Source organism: Hordeum vulgare, chromosome 3H (assembly GCF_904849725.1).
Source record: "Hordeum vulgare subsp. vulgare chromosome 3H, MorexV3_pseudomolecules_assembly, whole genome shotgun sequence".
In the NCBI taxonomy this organism is placed as follows: Eukaryota; Viridiplantae; Streptophyta; class Magnoliopsida; order Poales; family Poaceae; genus Hordeum; species Hordeum vulgare.
Window position 1 is genome coordinate 429,057,249 of NC_058520.1, and position 19,056 is coordinate 429,076,304.

Here is a 19,056-nt window from a genome sequence, read left to right on the forward strand (position 1 = left end):
GACACGTTAACTTCTACGCCTTGAAGAAGATGTCAAAGATGGAGATGGTATCTGGGATGCCAGTTATCGACCATGTTGATCGAGTATGTGACGGGTGCTTGGTTGGAAAACAGCACCGCATGCCATTCCCTGCTCAGTCTACCTATCATGCAAGTGATGCACTCGAGCTGCTCCATGGTGATCTATGTGGCCCTATCACCCCGGCAACTCACGCTGGAAAGAAGTATTTCTTCCTTGTGGTAGACGACTACTCGAGATATATGTGGGTCATTCTCCTACGGTCTAAAGATGAGGCGTTTGAAGCATTCAAGAAGCTGAAGGCTGCAACAGAGATGGAACACAAGCTGAAGGTTCGCGCTCTACGGACAGATCGCGGCGGAGAGTTTACGTCGAATGAGTTCAACGAGTACTGCGAGAAGATTGGCATAAAGAGGTTCCTCACGGCACCTTACACGCCGCAGCAGAATGGGGTCGTTGAAAGGCGCAATCGAACCGTCGTTGACATGGCAAGGAGTTTACTCAAGAGCAAGAACCTGCCGGGGACTTTTTGGGGAGAAGCTGTCTCGACGGCGGTCTATCTTCTCAACCGGGCTCCAACGAAGGCGGTGATCGGCAAGACTTCGTATGAAGCAATTTACAGACGTAAGCCGAATGTGTCTCATCTACGGACATTCGGGTGCGTTGCACATGTGAAGACGGCGGAGCCGCACCTCTCAAAGCTTGCCGATCGTAGCACCAAGATGGTGTTCATCGGATACGAGAGCAGTTCTGGCACCAAGGCATACCATTTCTACGATCCACATACCAAGCGTCTACGGATTTCACGCGACGTCGTGTTTGAAGAAAACCAAGCGTGGAATTGGAGCGCCGCAGCCGACGATGCTCCAAACAGTAACATATTTGCAGTTGAATTTCCAACTGATGATGATGCAGGGGAGGATGTCCAGGTGGTTGGCAAGACGCCCAACCAAGGTGACCACAATGGTAGTGATCATCATGGTGCCGACACCGACAATGACGCGCATAGGTCGCAAGGAGATAACGACAACGCCGCGTACGACAGAGGCGGAGATCTTGACGACAACATCGACAACGAGGCGCATAGTGATGACGACAATCAAGATGATGGTCACGGTCATGACGACTACGCCGACGACACGGATGTCGATGACACACCAGGGTCTCAGCCGTCTTCCTGAAGTGCATCAACACCGACACAATTTGTGTCGCCTCCTTCGCAAGCCACAACGGATTCCTCAGGGCCTCGTCGCTACAAGACCCTCAAGAAAGTCTACAAGTACACAAAGCCAGTTACGCTCGAGTACTCCGGACTATGTCTGTTCGGAGTTGAGGAGCCGGCAAACTTTGTAGAAGCGAGCAAAAGTCCTAGCTGGACGCACGCCATGGATGAGGAGATGAAGGCAATTGAGAGCAATGGCACGTGGACTTTGGTAACCCGACCTCCAAACCAAAGATGATAGGTTTGAAGTGGGTTTACAAGTTAAAGAAGGACACAGAGGGTGCCATTGTGAAGTACAAGGCAAGACTCGTTGCAAAGGGCTACGTTCAACGTCAAGGAGTTGACTATGATGAGGTGTTTGCACCAGTTGCTCGAATCGAGACGGTGAGAGTGCTCCTAGCTTTGGCAGCACAAGAGGATTGGAAGGTTCATCATATGGATGTTAAATCCGCTTTCCTCAACGACGGTCTCACAGAAGAAGTGTACGTGGAACAACCCCTCGGCTACGAGAAGAAAGGCGAAGAAGGGAAAGTTTACAAGCTCAAGAAGGCACTTTACGGGTTGAAGCAAGCGCCAAGAGCTTGGAACTCAAAGTTAGACCGAAGTCTGGTCTCGCTCGGGTTCAAGAGATGTCCCCTCGAGCACGCAGTCTATACAAAGAACTCCAAAGGCTCAAATCTGCTAGTTCGAGTTTATGTCGATGATCTGATTATCACCGGAGATAGCGTACAAGAAATTGAACGTTTCAAGGCGCAAATGAAGAACAAGTTTAGCATGAGTGATCTGGGATTACTCAGCTATTACTTGGGCATCGAAGTGAAGCAAAGCTCCGGAGAGATTTCCCTATGTCAATCGGCTTACGCGGTCAAGTTATTGGACAAGTGTGGCATGTCAGATTGCTACGCGACACAAGTTTCAATGGACCAACGTCACAAGTTGAGCAAGCGTAGCTCAAATCCGCCGGTGGACACCACAACGTATCGAAGCGTTGTGGGCAGCCTAAGATATTTGGTGCATACCCGACCTGACTTGGCTTATTCAGTCGGGATCGTGAGTCGTTTCATGGAGAATCCGACAACCGAGCACATGAGCGTGCTCAATCAAATCTTGAGCTATGTGAAAGGCACCATTAATATTGGTTGCACGTACAGAAAGGGAAAGGAAGGATTGATCCTTCGTGGATATTCAGATAGTGACATGGCAGGTGGTGTTGATGACCGAAAGAGCACAACGGGCATGGTTTTCTACCTTGGTCCGAATCCGATTAACTGGAATTCTCAGAAGCAAAAGGTGGTGGCACTGTCTTCATGCGAGGCAGAATACATAGCGGCAAGCACGGCGGCTTGTCAAGCAGTGTGGCTGAGAAGACTCCTAGCTATTCTTGCAAAGCGGGAGGTGCAGAAGGTGTCACTGAAGATCGATAACCAAGCTGCAATCTCGTTGTGCAAAAATCCGGTTCATCACGAAAGGAGCAAGCACATAGATACCCGGTTCCACTATATCCGGGAGTGCATTGAAGAAGGGTTGATCGAGGTTCAACATGTGAACACGAAAGACCAACTTGCAGATATTTTCACCAAGTCCCTCGGTCGACAGAAGTTCATCGAGATGAGGAGGAAAGTCGGAGTGCAAGAAGTGAAGTCAAGCAACAAGATTAAGGAGGTGAATGTAGAAGTTAATCATGTTGTTTCTTTAGGATTATGAAAGAAAGCCAAACCGAGTCCTAGTAGTATTAGGATTCCTAGTCCTAGTCTATTTCCATAGTCCCTTGTGGACGTGTATAAAAGACACCCTAGGGGTGTTGATTGTAACACCAGAAAAACGAAAAGCAATAAAAAGCAAAGGCTCGACACAGACCTTTAGCCATCAAATCCATCGATCAGTTTTATTCGTGTCGCTAGTTACGCAAGTTCCGTCAAGTAGCCGGCCGAAGCAAGAATCGCGTAGGCACGCCTGTACAGCTGCATACGCACGTTCAAAAGCCAACAGTGTTGCGTTCGCAAAGTGTAATTCAAGATTATTGCTTTGAAGTGAAAAATAATGCTATCTGAATGGTGAAAGGGGTGCTGTAAGTGCAACAGCTAAAGATTGTAGTGTGATTTCTGAAATTCTGGAGGAAGCATACATGATTCTAGATGAGTTAGGCTGGCGAGATGTATTATGGTCTTACAGGCGCAGGATTACTTGGAAATTAATCCATGAAGATATTAGCTGAGTATCCTAAACAACATTCTAGATGAGCTAGGCCGACAAGATGTATTATGGTCTTACAGGCGCACAATTACGACAGAAGCCTCACTTTTTTGACTTTTCTGTCGAGTCTGGACCTGAACTTCCAACAGTTTTCCATACGTGAAGTTTTGGCCAACCCATCTAAATAAACAAAAGATCATTGTAAGACTTTGGCCGTGTAATCCTAGCTTACTTGCCACTAGCAACAGAAGATAAGAAGTGAATTGCATAGCAAGATGCATTGCATGCTAGCTTAGAGAAAACATGGAATTTCTAGCGGCCTTGCTTCCAATAATATAAATACCAAATTAATGTGTGTCTGTGGTCCAATAGGCCAGCACTATGGCTGCGCGTGTGCATATATTCAGGCCCAGCTAATGAGTGAATAGATGTGTCTTTGTGCGAGCAGGGGTCCTCTGCTTGTTAGATACTTTCAGACACACTGCACTAAACAAATAATAAAATTTGGTTGGTATAGTGGCTATGAGCTCTCAGTTTAAAGGGAGGGAAGTTTCCGTGTTCGAATCTTCGCTTCAGTAGTCTTCAAATTTTGCTCTTCTTTTATCCACCTCACGGTACAGAAGTCTTCAAATTTTGCTCTCCTTTTTTCCGCCTCACGGTACAAATTGATGGGTCGGCCCAACCATGGTGTTTGTCCTCTGAATTTTTTTTATTTAAACAGAAAAAACTAAAGCGGGCCGTCCCATTAGATGAATCCAGACTAAAATTTGCTACGCTTCATGGTACAAAAGTCGTCAAATTTTTGCTCTCCTTTTTTCCGCCGGACCTCATTCCGCCGGACCTCTACCAATTCAAGATTTAAAATGGACTTTGTCCGATAAAAAACCAGATGACCGATGGGCTTTAGGTGAAAAAATCGGTGGGCGGAGGTGGACGCGGGGGCGTGTTGACGTCTGAAAAAAATCGAGCGAGGTGGGATCGATCGATGGGAGGGGGTATGAAGCGAAGCGAACGATGTACCAACTACTTCTTTAGGAGTAGATATATTGTACTCACTATTCAAACTAAAACGAGATTGCTAAAGCTCAGTTGAATGAAACTTATCTTAGTCGATTGAAACTTAACAAAGTCTCAGTCGATGCTATGTTTGTGTGATCTTACGTGAGGATCCGTGCAATTTTTGTCCTTTCTCCTTTTTTATATGGTGTGCATTAAAACTTGGTTATGTCTCGGTGGACTAAGATCTAGCTACATTTAAAATAAAATAGTGGCATGGGGAAGCTTTAGAGAGTCCAAAAGGTGAGTTTTATGCAATCAACATTTAGTTACTTCATTTCCTTGCACATTCCATGTAAATTCATGACATAATTTTCTCTACATGTTCATATTTCACTAGATGCACAACCTTCGGAAAGAAGTTGAAAGTCCAAAAGGAATAATGAAGTTTATGTTTGCATAATTCACTAGATGCACAACCTCTAGAAAGAAGTTGAAAGTTGGCTGGTTCTAATATACATTTTGGTTTTCCGAATTTCCTGCTATGGGCGATAGTGCCAATGTAATTTTCAAACATAACTTATTTCACTTATTGGTATGGCTTCTCCAATGTTATTCGACCAAAATGCTATCATAGAGTCATTTTTGCATCCTTCTATTCTAAAAATTTATTGGTATAGAAAATAAGAAACAACAAAAATGCGACAAAGTTTTTTCCAAGAAAATGAACATATGATGTTCAGTGTGTGTTATCCTTGCAAATCCATTATGCGCATATAGAAACTAAGAAATAACAATGTGTTCTCCAAGATAGGTAGAACATAGTAATTTGAGTGTGGATGCATATCTTTGTATCTTGTGATGTTTATGGTAAGCATGCAAGAAAGGTTGGGTGTGTGCTATCGACCTACAGTGGCATTCATAAGTATGGCCGATTTAAAAATAAAAAAATTGAACCGGAAACCGTAGAACAATAGTTCTATGTTATTTTAATTTCAATAAAAATATGTACACTTGTAATTACAAGTGTGAACAAAGCACATATCAAGCAATTTCACTTCTAGGAAAACCCACGGCAAATAAAAATAATCTAAATTACGTGTGACTCAATCGACTGACCGAGAGCATCTCTGTATTTGACTTTGGTTATGAGAATGACCAACTATAAATCTTTTCTTAGAGAAGCTTTCCAAGACTAAATGGATGGAGTTTTAGCTTCAACAATCTTTGGTTTCCCCGGAATCCAGATATGCCAACAACCCACAATGGTGCTATCCATTGCAAAGATAGGAGGGAAGATCTCTGCCACGTTCACAAGGTCATCAATAACACACATCCCTCTGTTTTCGGTGCTTGCAATAAAATCCTAGGACTACAGAGCAAATGGACAATCCAAAAAAAGGTGGAGGGAAGTTTCTTCATAGTTTAAGCTACATAATTCACATCTTTAGCTAGGTAAAAGGAAACTCTTTCTGTGATTCAAAGTTTAAGACCGATTCAAATGTCTTTAGGTATTGCTACTATTGCTATTAGGTGCATAGCAATTTATTTCTATTCGAATCATATACTAATTTTTCTCTCTGACCAACACATGTGAGGTGGATGATGAAGAATTGATTGACATATTACTTAGTTTATTTTACCAAATATTGAACAATACCAAGAAATGTAAATTGTAAGCATTTCTATTGGGTTGGGAAGTGTAAAATAATTTCCCTAATAAATACAATATATAATATGAAATATGTGTGATATGTAACTACAACTACTCATTTGCTACAACTCAACATGTTGACTAGTGCACTATGGTAGATGGCACCGAGTTGTCTTTCACCTACATGGATTCATTGTGGACGAGCGAGGTGGTGAACTATGCCTCTCATGGCCTCAATCCTTAGCTGATTACCTGAGATGTGTTTCAATAACAATTAGGAGTAAAGTTTGTCAAATGTCGCGGAACAACTATGATAAATGATCATTAGGTTGCTGATATGTCTCCAACGTATCGATGATTTATGAAGTATTCATGCCATATTTACCTATATTTACAATACTTTTATATGGTTTGATACACTTCATATGATTTAATTGGAACTAACCCGGACTAACATTGTTTTCAGCAAAATTACCGTGGCGTTGTTTTTGTGCAGAAAATAGAAGTTCTTGGAATCGCCTCAAACCTTTAGACATTTTTTCTGGAAGAAATAATAAATATTGGAGCGAAGAACCACCACAGGGGAGCTCATACGTCCATTTTGTATATCATATTTTGTTACCGTTATTTATAGTGTTTTGATGCATTTTGCCACTTGGTGGAGTGATTCTAATGCATTTTATCTCATAACATGCAAGGTCTACATCAAGAGGGAGAATGCCGGTAGATGGAATTCTGGACGTGAAAAAGCTATGTGAGAGATACCTATTTTGCACATCTCCAATTGGGCTGAAACTATGCGGAGATACTTGAGAAAAGAAGTACTAGAGGGGGGCTACCAGGCGCCCACTAGGCACGAGGGCGCGCGAGCCCCCCTGGAGCGGTCTGATGTCTACTGGGCTCCCTCGCCCACCTGTGGCGAACATATTTGGTTCAAATTCCCTTTTAACCTGAAAAAACATAGGAGGACTTTTGGGACGAAGCGCCACCGTCTTGAGGCGGAACATGGGCAGGAGCACTTTTGCCTTCCGACGAAGCGATTCCGCCGGAGGAACTTCCCTCCCGAAGGGGGAAATTGAGGCCGTCGTCATCGCAAACAACCCTCTCATCTTGGGGAGGCCAATCTTTATCAATATCTTCATCAGCACCATCTCCTCTCAAAACGCTAGTTCATCTCTTGTACTCAATCTTGTACCGGAACCTCAGATTGGTACCTTGGGTGTGACTAGTAGTGTTGATTACATCTTGTAGTTGATGCTTTATGGTTTATTTGGTGGAAGATCATATATTCAGATCCAATATGCTATTTAATACCTCTCTGATCATGAGCATGTTTATCACTTTTGAGTAGTTACTTTTGTTCTTGAGGCCACGGGAGAAGTCGTGTTGCAAATGGTCATGTGAAGTTGATATTCGTTCGATATTTTGATGATGTGAATGTTGTGATTCCCTTAGTGGTGTTATAAGAACGTCGACTACATAACACTTCACCATATTTTGGCCTAAGGGAATGCATTGTGGGGTAGTAATTAAATGGTGGGTTGCTAGAGTGACAGAAACTTAAACCTCAGTTTATGCCCTATTCCCTAAGGGGCTGATTTGGATTCCTATGTTTATGCTATGGTTAGAATTTATTCTTAATACTTTTCTCGTAGTTGCGGATACTTGCGGGAGGCTTAATCATAAGTGGGAGGTTTGCTCAAGTAAGAACAACACCCAAGCACCGGTCCACCCTCATATCAAATTATCAAAGTACCAAACACGAATTAACCCAACATGATGAAAGTGACTAGATGAAATTCCCGTGTGCCCTCAAGAACGCTTTGCCTATTATAAAATCTGTTCCAGCCTGTCTGTTGCCACAAAAGGATTGTTCTACCTTGCTGAACCAGTTGTTACTATTTCTACTTGGCACTTGTTACAATTATCTTGCTATCAAACAACTTGTTACCGGTATTTCAGTGCTTGCAGAAATTATCTTGCTAAAAACCGCTTGTCATTTCCTTCTCCTCCTCGTTGGTGTAAGTGCTTCTACTGCCCCTTAGTGATTTTGGTGTGTTGAAGACTTATAGGTTAAGATACTAATATGTTTGAGTGTACACATGCTCTATAAGTCACTGAGGAGTTTGAGCTATTCAAAGAATATCGACCCTAAAAATGTATGTCTTCGGTTGAAGACTTTGGTATTTCCTCTGAAGAGTTTGAAAGTGAGGAAATTGGTGTGTCCATGAAGAAATTGATGCGAGGACATTGAAGCGTAAAGACTTTCCTTTTCATAGGATCATTTTATGTATTCTGTGTGATACGACCACCGTACTGTTAAAGGGGGTCGAGGTAAAACTAAGGAAAAGTTTCGAAGTGATGATCATCTCAAAGCCACAAACATAGAAATACTTCGAGTGAAGCCTTTGGAAATCTTCAACAAGTTAGTCAAATTCTTCAGTGACAGAGACGAAGATATTCTAGACTCTCAAGAATTTGCTCTAACTAGGGAGTTAGGTTTTCGCTAGTGCGAATTACCTATGAGTGAGGAACATGAGTGACATGAGAATATTCATAGATGAAACGTTCCGACCGTGGGTGTGCTGCGCGCCAGCTGTCCCCAACCTTATCCATCTAACGGTCATATCAGTGGGGCATTTATGTCAATTCATGTTCGGATTGCTCCCTGGCTATAAATAGCCACCCCCATAACCACTAGTTGTTTGGCTACTCCGTGAGAGAAACTGACACTTGTCATTTGAGAGCAACCCATTCCTCGAAGACTTTGAGAGAAATTCATCAGTGATGAAAACCCCAAACAACCAAACCAAAACCCAAAAACCCCAAAGTGATTGAGTATCACTAAAGAGATTGTTCATGTGTGGAACCAATGCTGGTTACCTTTGAGGACTGTGCATCCTCCAGACGGTTAGGCGTCATGGTCTAGAGCATCCAAAAGTGAATTGTGGATCGCCAGGTGACCAAGTTTGTGAGGGCCTAGAAGTCTGCCCTGAAGACTTACCACGAGTGTTGGGAGAGGAGTTTATGTCCATAGCTCAAGGAGCATACGGTAAGGACTTAGTGTTTTGGGACTGTGTGTCCTTTGGTTTAAATACCATGCCGCTCCAAACCAGACGTATGAGTGTCACAGTAGTGGGAATTAGGTCATCAAATCATTATCTTTATCGAGCACCTGGTTCTAATTCCTCAACCCCTTCATTTCCTAAATTGTATGTTGACGACTTTGACTTTTACTGTTTGAAGAATTTGACTGAAGACTTTCTCAATTTCCTCACCCCAAATTCTTCACTTAACTTATTCTTCAATTGCATGTCCTCATCACGCTACTTGTGAAATCCGAACGTTTCATTTCACTCTCACGACTATGCTTTCGCTGTTTTGCACATCTGTTTGAGTACTAAGTCCGCAGCATGCAGTTCGTGAGTGAGGACTTTCCCCCATAAGGAATTTCCTGAGTGACGAATTCATAAAAATCGCCTATTCAACCCCCCTCTAGTCGATACAACACACTTTTAATTGGTATCAAACCAAGGTACTCCCTTGTTCTGTGTGATTTTGGTTTAACCACCTGGAGTTTTAGTTATGTCGACCGCAAGTATGATCAAGGTCAGTGCAGGTTGTCCTAACTTTGAATAAAAGGATTTCTCCTACTGGAAGAACAAGATGTGCGTGCACCTTGAAGCAATTTACAATGATCTCTCGCATATTGTGGAAAGAGGTGTTCCCACCATGTCTGAAACTGTCAATGCTGCTGATGTGAAGAGATTCAAGAAACTCGACTCTCAAGCAAAGAATATCATATGTAGACATATAAGCAAAGGTTAGTATGGCAGGGTGAGTTCTTTGGGCTCTGCAAAGAATATCCGGGAAAGACTGTCCAAGGTCAATGAAGGAGTATCTACTCAATGTGACTCTCGTGTTGATGCTATTTGCAATGTATTCAACTACTTCAAGAGGCTTGGTAATGAAAGTTGCCAAAAAACCTGCGATCGCCTCACTGACATCTCCAATGAGCTACAGGCTCTTGGAGCTAGAGACATTACTGACCATGAAGTTCTGAAGAAACTGTTGAGATCTCTTGATTCTTCATTCGATACACTGGTTCTGATGATTCAAGAATGAAGAGACTACAAGTCACTATATCCTGCTCATATTCTTGAGAGACACAATACTCATTAATTAAAAAAACCAGATAAATGAGACCTTTATGGATCAAGCTATGGAAGACCTCGTGTGCTGAAGGCAAAGGCTATTTCCTCATCTGAAGAAGAAGAGTCTGATTGTAGCCTTGGTGATGCTCAAGAACTTAGTCAGGAACTTGTTGTGCTCGTGAGGAAATTCCAGAAGTTCACCAGACGAGGCCAGCTCGGAAAGTCTTCAAGAAGAGATATGAGTAAATCACAATCTTCATGTGAGGACTACAAGAAGAGGACCACCATAATTGCAAGAAATTGGGTCGCTACATTGTTGATTGTCCTTGCTGGGTGAAGGAATCAAAGAAGAAGAAATACAAGGATGACATTTCTGATGACTCGAAGAAAAATTAGAAATCTTCAAAGTCCTCATCCTCGAAGTCCCCATCGCATAAGAAGAGCCGCTTCAGAAAGACTCGGGCTCTTATTGGAAAAGAAATGGATTCTGAGGAAGAATCTTAAGAATGTGATGAAGATAAAGGTTCTGAAGAGGAGTCAGAGTCTGGTGTGGCAAGCCTAGCCCTTGCTACGACATTCGTCAGCAAGTCCATCTTCAACGTCGAAGAAACTGACAATGTCAACAACACTGATGACTATGATGACGATTTTGCTCCCACCTATGGCTTCATGGCAAAAGGTTCTAAGGTACCCGGACACACTTCCTCTTTTAACTCTAATGACTGTGAACCTGATGACTATCAAAACCCCAGTTACTACAAGCTTGCTAATATTGCCACTAAGGAACACACTGCTATTGAAAAGCTTTAGAAACTGTTAGACAAAAACAATGACATGTTGAATGAGCAACTACATCGGACTCAAATCTTGACTCATGATATCAAAAGTCTTTAGTCTAGGTTTGATAGTCTTCAGGATCATCATGTCACCCTCTTGGACAATCATGAGAATCTTTCTTATGAATTTCTACAAAGAAAGCAAGATCTTAGGAAGTTAAGGGCGTCTCATGATGATCTTAAAATTGAAAATGACTCTTTGCTTGCTCAACATATCAGTACCGCCCAGGAAGAATTCATTCCATCGTGCTTGAAATGCATCAAATATAGATCTGCTAATTCTTCACCTGGAACTTCAAATGCTTCTATTGTTACAAATTCTTCAACTGTGTGTGTGGTTACAAATTCCTCATTTGAGGAAACCACAAATGTCTTTGATGAAAATGCAGGTTTGAAGGAGTTGTATGTGAGAGACATTTACAGAAGCCTCAAAGGGCATCAATCCCTTTGCGATATGTTCAAAAAGCATAGTCTGAATAGAAATACTAGGAAATAGGGTATTGCCTTTGAGAGGAAATTAAATGTTGATGGGTCATACTGGAAACCTAACCAGTATCCTAAAACCTCATGGGTTGCTGCAAAATGACCTCCTGTTGATCCATCTACTCTTTTAGGCTTTGCATGTGAAACTTCATATTCCTCTGATGAGTCATTTCACTCAAACTATAAATTGTTCAAAAATCAGAATGATGAAGTATTTGCTAGATATGTTGGAACTAACTATAGGAATGGACCACCCTTGAGGAAAACCTGGGTTCCCAAAAGCAGCTTGGAAAGTCTTTCGGTGAATGTCCTCATGACACCACGAGTGAAGAACAGGAACCCCAAATCTAATTCCTCAAGTGGACCAAAGTCTTCACGAGGATCAAATTCCTCATACGGTCAAAACTCTGCTCGTACTAGCACTAATGCTTCTGATAATCAGGGAAACTGTAAGGGACATGAATATGTGCACCATTCCTTAAATCTTTATAATCATAAGTCCTCAAATAATTTCTCTGCTTATTCATTTGAGTACTCTAACCCCCTCTTGTGAAATGAAGTGGATTAGCTTCAATGCCACAATTCACTTATGGTGCTCGCAGGATCATAAACTCTTTGCCTCCCTCTAGATGTGGGTGGTTAAGAAATTGAACTAATCACTTCTGCAGCCCAGGCCTCCACATGAAAGTCATCATGTGAAGAATTTGCTCGAGACTTGAGGAAATTGCTTGATAGGAGGCAAGCTAATCATAATGAAATGTTTATCATTTCAAACATCCTCACTATGTTTTAATTCTACTTTATGTGATGAAACTCAAGTCTAATAAATTTGATATCATATTCTTCACTCTAAAGCATATGAGATGGTAAGCAGTACTAATTCATCTTCATGATGACAAACCCAAAAACATAGAGTGGGTTCTTGAAAGTGGATGTACAAATCATATGACTGGTGAAAAAAGCTTATTGATGAATATCCCACTGAATCCATCACCACCGAAGCATGTCACCTACATAGAGAAAGGTAAAAGCAAGGTATTGGGACTTGGTAAGGTGGCTATTTCTAAGGACCGACACATGGACAAAGGCATGCTTATCGAATCCCTTGGGTTTAACCTCATGTCTATCTCGATGCTTTGTGATCTTAATATGATTGTCATCTTTGGCAAATATCGATGCGTACTCATCATGGAATCTGTCAAATCCAAAGTCTTTGAAGGCTTTAGGAGAGGGGACTTGTACATTGTTGATTTTACAGGTCCACAACCGGCCACATGTCAACTTGCAAAAGCCTCAAAGGGCTGGCTATGGCATCGACGACTTGGTCATGTAGGCATGAGGAATCTTCACACACTAGCGAAGAAGAAGCATGTCATTGGCATCGAAAGTGTCAAATTCCTCAAGAATCATCTCTGTGGGGGACTTGTGAGTCTCGAAAGATGACCAGATCCAAGCACCCCTCAAAGAGTATCATGACCACCACTCGTCCTTTTGAATTGCTTCACATGGACCTCTTTGGGCCTACTCATTATAGTACTCTAACCAATGCAACATCACTATATGGATTTGTCATTGTTGACAACTATTTTCGTTATACTTGGGTGCATATTATCCTTTATAAAACTGAAGTGGAGGAAGTCTTGAAATGATTTTCCTCAAGGGCCTCAACGAACTTTAGCGTCAAGATCAACCACATCAGGAGTGACAATGGGATAGAGTTCAAGAATAGTGGTCTTGATGATTATCTTGATGAACTCGGTATTACTCATGAGTTGTCTGCCCCTTATACTCCTCAATAGAATGGAGTCATAGAGCACAAGAACATGACTCTGGTTGAGATGGCATGGACTGTGCTTGAGGAATATCAGACTCCTCGTCGCTTCTGGCTTGAGGCAATCAACACTTCCTAACACATCATCAATATTGTATATCTTCACAAATTCCTCAAGAAGACTTCATACGAACTCCTCACTGACAAGAAACACAATGTAAATTATTTCAAAGTCTTCGGTGCAAGATGTTGGATTAGAGATCCTCACCACAGTTCAAAGTTTGAACCAAAAGCACATGAGGGTTTTATGCTAGGTTACGGAAATGACTCTCACGCCTATAGAGTCTTCAACAACAACCACAACAAGGTTGTTGAAACTGTAGATGTGCGGTTCGATGAAACTAATGGCTCCCAAAGAGAGCACCTGCCTCCTATGCTAGATGAAATGCTTCCTTAGGAAGATATTAAAGTCAAGGCTGCTGAACATATTATTCCTACAGAGGAATAATCTCCTGTTGAAGAAGTCATCCTGAATAACAAAGAAATTCACGCTGGTGCACCTGAGGAATTTTCTCCTGATCAAATTCCTCAAGCCAATCAAAATCTTCAACCCACGTATCCAACGATTGCAAATGAAGTGCAAATTGACAAAATCATTGATGACATCAATGCGCCAGGTCCCCTCACTCGCTCAAAAGCTTCACATTTAATTAACTTTTCTGGTCATTTTTTCCTTCATGTCTATCACAGAACCCTCAAAAGTTGATGAAGCCTTCATGGAACCTGAGTGGATTCAAGCCATGCAACAAGAACTTCATCAATTCAAGCTCAACAATGTGTGGGAGCTCGTCAAGCGGCCTGATCCTCATAATCATAATGTCATCGGTACCAAGTGGATCTACCGAAACAACCAAGATGAAGATGGTTAGGTAGTGAGGAACAAGGCACGACTTGTATCTCTAGGCTACACATAGGTTGAAGGAATTTACTTTGATGAAACTTTTGCGCCGTTGCTAGACTTGAAGCTATTCGTATATTGCTTGACTATGCTAACCATCACAATATCACATTGTATGAAATGGAAGTGAAAAGTGCATTCCTCAATGGTAAGCTTGAGGAAGAAGTATATGTTGCTCAGCCCCCAGGTTTTGAAGACCCAAAGCATCCTGACAAAGTCTTCAGACTCAACAAGGCTATGTATGGCCTCAAGCAAGCCCCTCCGGTGTGGTATGACACATTGAAGGAATTCCTAGTGAAGAATGACTTCAAACCCGGTTCACTCAACCCAACTCTTTTCACAAAATCCTATAATAATGAACTATTTGTGTGCCAATTATATGTGGACGATATCATCTTTGGTTGCACTGACAAACATTACAGTGAAGAATTTGCCTACATGATGGGTGAAAAATATCAAATGTCCATGATGGGGGAGCTGAAATTCTTCTTTAGGGCTTCAAATTCGTCAGTAACGCAGCGGCATCTTAATTTCTCAAGATAAATACCTCAAGGATGTCCTGAACAAATTCAACATGCATGAATGCAAAGGCGCCAAAATTTCAATGCGTACCAACGGCCACCCCTGCACTGATGAAAATGGTAAAGATTTTGATCAGAAGGTATATCGCTTTATGGTTGGCTCTTTATTGTACCTATGTGCATCTAGGCCAGACACTATGCTTAGTGTTTGCCTGTGTGCCCATTTCCAAGCAACACCAAAGGAATCACACGATAAGGCTGTGAAGCATATTCTTCGATATCTAGCTCACACACCAACACTTGGATTACGGTACCCCAACGGCTCAAGTCTTCATCTCGTTGGATATTATGACTCTCACTATGCTAGGGACCATGTGGATCGCAAGTCAACATCAGGAACCTGCCATTTCCTTGGGCGATCCTTAGTGTGTTGGTCCTCAAAGAAGCAAACTTGCATGTCATTTTTCCACTGCCGAGGCTTAGTACATTGTTGCTGGCTCTTGATGTGCTCAACTACTATGGATGAAGAAAACCCTCAAGGACTACGACATCAACATGAAGAATGTCCCACTCTACTGCGACAATGAGAGTGCAATCAAGATTGCATACAACCTAGTACAACACTCGAAGACCAAGCACATCTAGATTCGTCATCATTTTTTCGTGATCATGTACTCAAGGGCAAAATCATCATCGACCACGTGAAGACTGAAGGACAACTAGCAGATATCTTTACTAATCCCTTGCATGAAAAGAGATTTTGCAAGTTTCGGTGTGAGCTAAATATCTCAGAATCTTTGAATATTTTGTGAAAAGGACACACATCGTAACACTTATGCAAAATTGAGGACTTAGATGTGCAACACACGAAGTAACATTTTTCTTCAATCAATGAAGAATAACACTCTAAGTGTGAAGAAATTAATGAAGAATTTGATTCTTAGGACCCTACGACAATTATACGCGGTGCCTGAAATCATCATTCTTATACAGTGGGTCACACCACGAACCCTATTTGAAATTCTTCAAAGTTGAAATTTTTGCAAATTCTTCCAATCTTCAAAGTCTTTAGATTTTCAAATTCCTCAAATTTGCAAAATACCTCAGAAGTTCAAATTCTTCAAACTTTTCATATGTGTTCTTCATTGACTATATAATTATTTATGAGCTTTGAAAGTCCTCAACATCATTCACTTATAGCTAAGTCTTCATGTTGTGTTTTTCTTCTAAATGAATGCGATCGGAACCGACCCCCCTCTATGCTAAGCTCAACCCAGTCTATGCTCAAATTCATCATATGCATTCTATTTGAAACTCGTTCAAAGTCTTCAATGAATCCTTGTCAGCTGAAGAATTTGCAAACAAAGTCCTCAAAATTTATCTCAAAAACTTTCCAGTCTTTACTGCTCAAACCGCACCCACTACCCATGATTGGATAAGCACGATCTCCACTAACTCTACCTCTTAATATTAGTGTGCCACCTGTCGAGAGGAGAGGAAGGGCTAGGGGCATTCTCGTTCGAAAATTTCAGGCCGAACCATTTTCACCTGGGCTATAAATACCCCACTCTCACCCCCTGGGTCACTTCTTCCCGTCGTTTCCACTTCTCACCGCTCGAAGCATACCTAGCACCATCGGTGAGGAAAAGCTTCACTGGCTCGACCTCATCGTCGCTGTACTCATATCGGCCACATATCTCCTTCCTCCGCCGCCGTAGCTGTCTTCAGCCGCTGAGTTAGGGCACTAAAGATCTGAACCGACGAGCTTGTGTTTTCACCATCTATAGTTCATCGTGTTATTCATGTTCTTCAACCAGGGTAATTAAAATCTAATTTTATTGCCCCTGTAGATATTTGTGTTTCCATAAAATCTTCAAAAAAGTGTTATTCCTCAGCAAATTCATCATATGAACACTTTCATGTCTAGAACACTTGATAAATTTCACTAAGTTACACAATTCCTCAAGAGATTCCTCAATTGTGTGAATTTTCGGATCTGCACAACCCTGGAACCCAAGACAAGGACACTTATCGAAATTCCTCAAAACCAGTATTGGTCAATTTCCTCAAATTGAGGCATTTTTGAAAATCTTCTCAGAATGCATATGATTGCTTCAAATTCTTCGCACCTATACTTTGTTCACAGGTACAAAATGTCTGCTGACGAATTACTAGGTCCTCATCAACTTAAATCATTTGCAGCATTTCTTGAAGAAAATTTGCATACCTCATCAGAGTCCTAAAAAGTTCGTATTCCTCAAGTGAAGAAAATGGCTCATGAGAAGTAACAGAAGGGTGGAAAGAAGGCTGATACAAACACTGCCTTTGAGATTCCTGATGACATCTATGATGAATACTGCACACCTGACAAACAAACCTATGGGAAAGAGACAAAAGAAAAGTGAAAAACACACTTGCAAAAAATAGAGAGGAGACGGGCCAGACAATGGAGGGAGTACACGTATGTGACTCCTAAATACATGAGGAAACTCACCGTGAAGCCTCCATGAAAAAGGCCTCCTCTGGGCACTCAAAAAGTTGCTGATCCAACAAGCCTTGCAACCATTCAAGATTATCCTGAAGAATATTGATACGTCTTCGTCGTATCTATAATTTTTTATTGTTTCATGCCAATATTCTACAACTTTCATATATTTTTGGCAACTTTTTATACTATTTTTGGGACTAACATATTGATTCAGTGCCGAGTGCCAGTTTCTATTCGTTGCATGTTTTTTGTTTTGCAGATTATCCATACCCAAACGAAGTCCAAACACAATAAAAAACCTACGGGGATTTGTTTTGGAATATTTATGATTTTTGGGAAGAAGAATCTATGCGAAACGATGCCCGAGGAGGTCACAAGCCCAAGAGGCGCGCCCCCCTAGGCCACGGCTCGCAGGCTTGTGACCAATCCCTAAGGCGGTTAGGGCCCTTATTTTGCCGCAAGAAAGATAATATCCGGAAGAAAATCATATTAAAACTTCATCCCTCGGAGTTACGGATCTCCGGGAATTTAAGAAACGGTGAAAGGCAGAATCTGGGAGCGCAGAAACAGAAGGACACAGAGAGGGAGATCCAATCTCGGAGGGGCTCTCGCCTCTCCGCCGCCATGGAGACCATGGACTAGAGGGGAAACCTTCTCCCATCTAGGGAGGAGGTCAGGGAAGAAGAAGAAGAAGGGGGGCTCTCTCCCCTTATCTCCTGGCGGTGCCAGAACGCCGCCCGGGACATCATCGTGTGACGACGATCGACACCAACACCTCCATCACCTTCCCCCATCTATATTCAGCGGTCCACTCTCCCGCAATCCGCTGTACCCTCTACTTGAACATGGTGCTTTATGCTTCATATTATTATCCAATGATGTGTTGCCATCCTATGATGTTTGAGTAGATTTTCGTTGTCCTATCAATGATTGATGAATTGCTATGATTGGTTTACTTTGCTCGTGGTTATGTTGTTGTCCTTTGGTGCCCATCATATGAGTGCGCGCATGGATCACACCATATGGTTAGTAGTATGTTGATAGGACTATGTATTGGAGCGAAAGGGTGACAGCAGCTTCAGCCTAGCATATAAATTGATGCGTACGTGATTGAAGGGGGACCAATATATCTTATTGCTATGGTTGGGTTTTACCTTAATGAACATTAGTAGTTGCGGATGCTTGCTAATAGTTCCAATCATAAGTGCATAGAATTCCAAGTAAGGGATGACATGCTAGCAGTGGCCTCTCCCACATAAAACTTGCTATCGGTCTAGTAATGTAGTCAATGGCTTAGGGACAATTCCGCAACTCCTGCCACCACTTTTCCACACTCATTAAACTAACGTAATTGTTGCTTTATCTAGGCAGCCCCTAGTTTTATTTACGTGTTCTTTACTTTCTTGCAAACCTATACTGTCACACCTACAAAGTAATTCTTGTTTCATACTTGTTCTAGGTAAAGCGAACGTAAAGTATGCGTAGAGTTGTATCGGTGGTCGATAGAACTTGAGGGAATATTTGTCCTACCTTTAGCTCCATGTTGGGTTCAACACTCTTACTTATTGAGAAAGGCTACAATTGATCCCCTATACTTGTGGGTTATCAAATATGCAAAGCAACAGGCCAAACTGAAGTAAGTTGCACACTAGGCCATGAAGAGATACAATGAAGAATCTGTTGCTGCAGGTGCTGCTGCCTCCGCCTCTGATGCTGAGGCTTCTGGTACTAAAACTGCTTCGAAGCAAGCTATTTTGAAGAA